Genomic DNA, 8,245 nt, shown 5'->3' with positions numbered 1-8,245 from the left:
TACACTAGTAGTGTATGCTGATGATAGAGAGCCTTGCTCAAAATGCATTTGTTAATTCAGTCATTCAACGGTTACAAAATCACATCCAGCCATTGGAGATCTGGCGTTGCGGTGGAAAATTCAAGTTAATGTAGATTTGACTGTTGCTATCCTCTTTGGAAGAAGAAAAAACATTCATGGAAACCTGCAATTCTGCCTTGTGCTAAGCAAGTTTCTTATCTTGACGTGATCCTTACTAATTCTCTCACACAATACATCTATCATTCTAAAGTTTCGTGTAAGTAAAGCTAAACTCTTCCTCTTAATTGCTCGAAACAGCGTTCTAGAAATTAATTACAAATTCTCATTTATAAATCCATATTGCGTGTCATGCTTTGTTATGCATGTCCAGTGTGGGTCTGCTCGTGTAGGACCAACAGAGAAAAATTGCAAACTACCCAGAACTGTGCTCGAGATTTTGACGATCTAACTCACCAGTTGGACAGAATTAGGCACTATATCCCAAAGAAGGACATCCGCAACTTCTATCAATTGATGCCAAGCCGAATAATTGCTTGCATAAGGGCCAGAGGTGGACAAACGCGTCACTGACTTTTTCACTTTGTGAAGCTCTATCACTTCAATAAATTCTCTAATTTTTCCCAAACTGTAATCATTTGTTTTTCTGTACATGTACATCACTTATACCGATTTCACTTATCCTATTCGGATAACTCTTTCTTGGTGCGTCTCTTTTTTCTTTTTTTTTCTTTTTTTTTTTTTTTTTGTTTGTCTAAGAGCGTATTATTTTCATTAATAATAAAATTGTTACAAAGGTGAAATATGTTACGTATTTTCATAACATAAGCTAGAGCTACTGCAGGCTGCTTCAAATAAAAGATTATCTTTATGTGAATAATTAGTCTACAATGCAATTAAGAGTATGGAATTTTTTATATTAATTGGTAGTGATACATAAAGCTCTAACTCCAATCATGAAGAACCCAAAATGTAATACGTAAGAACCGTTTCAAAGAGTTCCAAATATCTTTTGTAACATCATATTGTCACCAAAATCTGCACATATTTATGCACAGTAAATACAGTTTTTATAAACACAATCTACAATTAAGGTTGTTTGTAAATTCTATCCTTCATTCTACAAGAGTCTGATTAGCATGCAAAAGACCTTCGTAGTTTTCAAATCATCAAAGAGCAATTTCAATTTTGTATTATTTACGTGCTAGAAAAAGAATGATTGATTAACGCATCTGTATTTTGAACTTTCGTTACAAATCGAGCAGAAAGCTATGTGTTTAGATGCAATAGCTTTTTAGAAATAAAATGAATATTCTTTACGTAAATGGCAAAAATGGCCATGAAAAGAATGACAGTTAAAAATGGTACAGTTCAAAAAAAATTACAAGATTTACTCTGATATTAAAAACCTTCTTAACAAGGGATTAGTATAAGAATGAATTATTTTATCATATAAAGAGAACCACAGTCTGCCTTATTATGTAGTACAGCAGACGCCGTTTAAAATGATCGCCGTTAATGTTATTATTCGAATATTCTTACAAATTGCCGAAGTCCCACTTTTTTGTATAAGAAAATATGGAAAATACATCGCTTATTGTGATCAACAATTTTGTTAAAATGATCAAAATGTACAGAATAAGTTTTCAAAATTCATATAGACGCCAAGTAAAGTCAAAATTTATTATAAAAATTTACACGTGAACAAAGGAATAACGCTAAGAAGAGCGTTAGTCGTCAGATGGCTTCGTGGCGATTTCAATCCATTCAAAATGAGGTGGAAATTACAACCTTAATTTGACATAAATTTTAAAGGCAATCAGACACAGATCACTCTTCTTTAAGAGCAGAAACATTTCAGCAAAAGTTTAGTTTTCCTAAAAACATATACACCAAATTAATGTTGCTTTTGCTGGTCTAATTTAAAGTTTCACATTCACATGTTCCTTTTTCAATGAGATACGCTGTCCAAGTATTAAAATCAGGAATACAGCATCGGGCAAATTATTTTCAGAAAGATTATGAACAGCCTATAAATGAACAGAAATGAGCATTATTAACAGTTCATAAAGAAACTTTTGAATTTACTTAATTAAAAAGTTTTGAGAATACATACTCATATTTTTCTAGTTATATTTATACTAAATTAGTTAAATTCTATTGCTGTTTTGAAGAATATTTGTTTTCGTCCATTAATGTTGTCATTCGGCTAACGTTACCAAAATAAGACTGAAATACAGAAACACACGGTCACCTACTCTAAAACTTCTATTTTTAATGCGAAATCGTTAATTTTCAAAGCACATTTTATTCAAAACATAAATATTTCTTCTAATTCCCAAATACTGAGTTGTGGAAATATATGGAAATCAATACATTCAACCAATGAATTGAGTTGCTGAAATATATTTTTGAAACATTAAAAAAAAACAAATGATTTCCCTTGATTTATGTAAGATTTCTGTTTGTTTTTCGTTCAGTTTAGACATTTTATTGCTTTCAAAAGTCTCTTTTCCTCTGTTTAAAATAATTTTCAATAATACATTTCTTCAGAACTCAGTATCGTTCCGCTGTTGAAATATTGTAAAAATGCTTCCATGTATTTGTTCAAGAAGACTCCCTGTGATGTCAAAACATGCAGACAGCAATCTATAAATTGAGATAACTCATAACAGGAGACAAATATTTCTTGAAACCTTCCAAATTTATTCTATATATCTTATTCTTCATATAATATAGAATAATGCTTCCAACTCTTACATTTTACAAGCCATCCTTTAAAATTTAGTTTAGAATGTTTCAGGAAAAGAATGATTTTGGAAAGAAGTTCTTCGGTAGAAGTTTTACATTCAAAGACTAGTTTGCTTTTATTTTAAAATAATTAATTCATAGTTTTGCTCGTGAGCAGATTTCATATTACTTTGGGAATTAGAAAAAAACTAATTGGATATTAATTAAAATAAAGTGTTTGAGGAATATCTACAAAAGAGAAGGATGATTTCATCAATAAATTTCTAAGTTAAGTAAAATTCCGCTCATCAAAATCTCCCTAGGTTTCATCATTTACGCAACTAATATGAATTTATTTATATTCCTGTTGAACCTTTCAATAAAACAATTCTTAATTATGATTTTTCTGTCTTTATTTTATAGCCTTTAAAGGCTTCTTGAAGGAAACTTTTTTTCTCTATTAAAACAAATTAAGCTGTAAACTTGATACATCCAAGTAATGTGCATTCGAAGCGATATAATTAATCTCTGTACGAACATAGAATTATAAGCATATAAATAAGCACAATAAGCATATAAGCAGCATATAAATAAGCAAATAAGCAGTGTTGAATAAAAAATCACGGAAACCTTTGTACATATTTCTTTAACCATATTACAGAACCTTATGCAAATTTTAATAATACACATATCATTTTAAATTGAACACGAATTCATGAATTGGTGAACACAAATACGTAATGTTTTGAATATGGGGAAACTGTAGGAATTAAAATAATGAAAAATGCAAAGGAGATTAAAAAAGTGAGAAAGCAAAAATGCAAAGCATATTAGCATGATCACCGTAGTCAGCAAATAAGGTAGAAATTTTATTACCGACTACACTCTTGATAGAAAAAAAATCCAATTTTAGCGACAGAGATATTTGTATAATTTTTCAAACAAAGCAGGAGAACTTAGAACAGAAGCTAAAATTCTTTACAGTTTCAGACAAGTTTCAGCTTGTTTTTGCTCAACTCGAATAAAAGTGGAGTGGCATTAAACAAACTTCGCTAACAAGTTAGTTGCATGAAGAAATATTAGTTAAAATTCAAAAGAATTCAATTTAGAGCCCAAATCTGCGGGAAAAATATCTCAGCGAAAAAAATTAAAATATATTGTAGGGTTTCACTTAATGCTAATTAGTGCAATAATTTATACCATACCTGAAGCGAATTCTGTGTTTGGCTGAAACAATAACAAAGTCTCGAGAAGATTAAAAATAAACGCTTTATTTAAACAGAATTTAGAACACAAAAGAACTTTCTTGTGCTATAATATAGCTACAACTCGTAATCATGCAAATAAATAACAATGAACCATTAGTTATACGTGTATCATTAGTCAAAGGCTACGCAATTAATTACTATACTAGAAGCTGGCTCACTACTATACCGGAACGTCATAATTAAAATGTAGGCAACAAGCAACGCAGAGCTGAATGTTTTGAAACTATCAGAGCAGGAAACTAACCCGCAGCGTGCACGCGATGACAGAACACACGCTTTCTTAAAATCCAAAAGCCTCAGTTTAAATAAATTTACTCATTTTTGGTGAGGAATATGGAATAGAGAAATTATAGTAAAAAACGGAATTATAAATAACTGCTTAATTAATATAAATTCCCTTACGACATAATTGTTGCCCAGCTCGAACTCTAAGTTAGAATTACCTAAATAGGAGGTATATGTACTATAAAACCTTTTTTTTTTAAACATTGAAATATTTATTTTGAAATTAGTTCATTTGAATGCACCTATTTCAAATATAAAATATTTGGTTTAATTTTAGAGTACATGTTTGTCAAAAGTAACATTTCAGGTTTAATGAAATTGAAGCTAACTAAGCTCATGTGTTTCGAACTAGAAACTTATAGCTTTCTTCTACTTAAAATTAGCATTTCAACTTCAAAACAGGTATCAAAATCATACTATTAGAAAGAGAATGTAGATTTGAAAGCTTTCTTTTGGATGCTGCTAATGCTTCAATAGCTTAAATTTGAAAACAAAATTAAAATTACTAAATTGTTAAATCAAAGAATAAAAATAAATATAAAATGAAAAATTATACATATTTAAAAGAAAAACGTAACTAAATGCATAATACAAAGTAACATATAAGAACAGCTTAAGCAGAAAATTTGATCTGTACACTAAGTGGTAAATTTGAAAAACTGAATGCCGATTTTTTATTATATTTTTCTTTATTGGTAAACTTTGGAGAAGTCAAACAACAAGAATCAGCGCAATATTTCTAAATTCTGCAGGACTAGTTTCGATGGTTTAACTACAGAACCACTAATCATTATTCGGCATGTTAGATTAATCTAACTTTATTTAACCTAACTTTGGTTTGCTTTGAACGTTTATATACTTCAAAAGTTTGGATTATTATGTTTTAAAAAATGAAATTTGAACATTCGAAAATTTTATCTTCTAAATACTTAAAGTGTTGGCAGCATCAATAAAATTAAGTTATAATTTAGGGTAAAATAACGTAATCAAATCTGTTTTCTTTTAAATCAAAAGTTTTATTTCTAAATCAAATATTCGAAAAATCGGTATAAATTTTAAAAGCATTTTTTTAATAAGAATAATAACCTGAGCTATTTTTGGTCCCCCGGTCGTATATCATCTAATTTTTTTAAAATTTATTTTTTCAGTTTGTTCATTTTTAATTTACTTGAAAATGATTGAGCTGAATTAGTGTTCTCTTTAGTTTATAAGGTATTTCTCACGCCTTCTTCGCGTGTCTTCGTCGTGTGGTGGTCTGTACGCTGGGCACGAATTCCAGAGGTCCGCGGTTCGATTCCCGGCGAAGGCGTTGCTTGCATATTTTTCATCTTTCCTGCTTCCAAAACATCCTAATGTCTCTACAAGTTAAAAGATGAAATTTATTTGTTAAGTGTATTCTGCTTCTGAATTTATGAGCTTAAAGTTTATTAAATTATAAGCATATTTTTGTAGAAGATCCTTGTTCTCGTTTGTGGCTTCAGAAACGAACCGAATTCCAACAAAGTGCAGTTTCTGAAAATTATGGGAATAGTTTATTTGCAAAAGTTGAATATTTCTAATTTGCATAGTTTATAGTTGCATAGTTTTCAATATTTCATAATTAAAAGGGAGCAATTCTGAGTCTGCGCTATAATCAGCACTGGTCTAGGGAATCCAGTGAAATTTGTCTGATTAATAATGAAGTTAATTATCCAAAATATTCAGCAATGGAACTTTTGTAAAGCACAGCCATACGTTCATACAGATTTCATACGTTCAATGGTTCCTATACTGTTAATAGTGACAGATATGCTCAAGTATTGCAGTTTGCAAATTGCTAGAGAATCCTTAGAATGTAAGTTGTTTCATAATGGAAACATGTTTTGTCAGCTGACTTTAAAATGACAGCTGTTAAGTGAAATGAGTATTTCATGATTAAGTTCGAGTTAAATGAGCTCTATCTCTGCATCTCTGAAATTTTAATAAAATGCCCAGTTACCGTAATGCGGGTGAGGAAATATCTGAGGATAGACGCAGGATGGAATAATAGACGTTATTGTTGCAGGTGTTTATACTTAAATGAATTCATTGTTTTAAATTTGTATAACTTAATAACTTCAGCTATTATAGTATCTATGCAATTGCTTTACTTTAGTCAATGCCTGTGGTTAATCACTTTTAAGTCTTATTAGCAGGTCCCAAATAATGATGTAAATGCTCATACAATGTATCAGATGTATTTGCTCTCGTGAGCATTTTGCTAATTATCTCCATAATATGTGAAGAAGGAAGCTTATTAAAATGTTAAAGATTTAAGCTTGTCTCTACTCAGAAATTTTGATCCGATACCTGAGATATCGAAGAAAAGTGTTTTTCAATTATTAGCATCTGTTCGGACTTGCATATATAAATATATAAATATTGAATATATAAGGAAAGTGAAAGATTAATTTTGGATGTTTTACCTGCTACCTTAGCCGCACTTTAAGAATCAAAATTGTTTTTCTGATCTTCTAATTCTGCATGTAATGACTGGCGGACAACGATTTTAGAAAAAAAATGTCAAAAAAAAAAAAAAAAAAAAAAAAGGAAAATGGAAATAATGTCAGCGGAAAATAAAAAGTAAACGGAAAATAAGGCACCATAATTTTGCAGCAGGAAAAATAAGGTATATTTAGGAATGTCGCCAAGCTGAGAAAGAAAAACATTCTTATGACAAACATAACTTCGGATTAGTAGATCCTTCCTGATATTGATAGGAAACCGAGCTTTAGTCTTTCCAATACTAGAAGCATGAGGGCGTCAAATATGTCACTGTCAGGCCATCAATATAGGTTCTCTTGCACCCCGTGTTGTAGCCTTATGTTGTTTCTAATAGAAATATTGACTGCCATATAATTAAAGTTCATCTATGTGTGGTTAAAGAAAAGTAATTAATTGAAAAAGCATACTGTGGTTGCAATTTAGAGGTATGCCTGTAATACGAATAGTACTTATTTTTTATATAATTAAGTATCGCATATTTTTTTCAATTGATTTTTAATAAAACAATGCATTTTAGTACAGGAAACAAATGTTTAATTTATCAGTGCTAAACTCTGCATACAAAAACAAGAGAATGACCGGTAAAAATTAAAAACGTTGTTTAAAATATTGTGATATTTTTTTAAATAGAATTAAAGTCAATTCTGTCGCCACATTACTTAGATTTTAAACACTAATGGACAAAGGTGACGATCACTTTCTAAAATAAACAGTATTTCCGACAACATTCAACACTTAATCCCATAACGGAACAGTATGGCCTAAAACTGACCGAATTGATCAGTGACTAAACAATGGCATCTCGCCTCATCTTCAGTTAAATACCTTACCATCAGAGAATTCTTGTTTTTCGAGAAATTTTAACATGGAGAGGAACGACGTTCTCGTCACGAAGGTATCCCTCATAAGCAACACAACCACTCGATGCTTTGTCATAGGAAATCGTCCAATCGTAAAAAAAAAAAAAAAAAAAAAAAAAAAAAAAAAAAAAATTGCTGATTAATTAGAGGCAGAAAAATTATTCTAAAAATTATGCGTAAAATGAGAGATTTTAATTTTATAAGCGGATATGTTGCTATATGACCTGATAAGTGACAGAAAGCAGTTTAAATGGTTAAACCAATTTTCCCTTGAAAGACATTCTCTAGTAGATACCACTCGATTGTTTTCTCGTAATGCATCAATTACTAAAGCAAAATTTCAAATGTCTCATGTTCAACCAATGTAATCCTTTTCCGATGTATAATATATACATGAATGTTCATTTGTTTCTTTAATTAATTTACAGTACTAAAACATAGAATGCCTATTTGTGTAAAGGGAAAGATAGAGGAGGGAAAAACGAAAACGAGTTTCCTAAGGAAAACGAACTGCTGTGTAGTGAATTTAAGTGGCTTAATTAATTAACGTTATTATGTATC

General features: G+C 30.2%; 1 long non-coding RNA gene across 1 annotated transcript in view; it reads right to left on the bottom strand.

Moving 5' to 3' along the window:
* Window positions 1-1,670: 1,670 nt before the first annotated feature.
* LOC118193824 (uncharacterized) overlaps window positions 1,671-8,245 on the bottom strand; it is a 29,263-nt gene continuing 22,688 nt past the window's right edge. The window contains exon 3 of the long non-coding RNA XR_004758998.2: window positions 1,671-2,048. This is a non-coding gene — a long non-coding RNA (uncharacterized LOC118193824). The remainder of the gene's footprint in view (window positions 2,049-8,245) is intronic.

Source organism: Stegodyphus dumicola, chromosome X2 (assembly GCF_044657685.1).
Source record: "Stegodyphus dumicola isolate Sdum_Otavi_A_Nest chromosome X2, ASM4465768v1".
In the NCBI taxonomy this organism is placed as follows: Eukaryota; Metazoa; Arthropoda; class Arachnida; order Araneae; family Eresidae; genus Stegodyphus; species Stegodyphus dumicola.
Note: the sequence above shows the minus strand (reverse complement) of the source record. Positions and strands in the feature narration are given on the sequence as shown.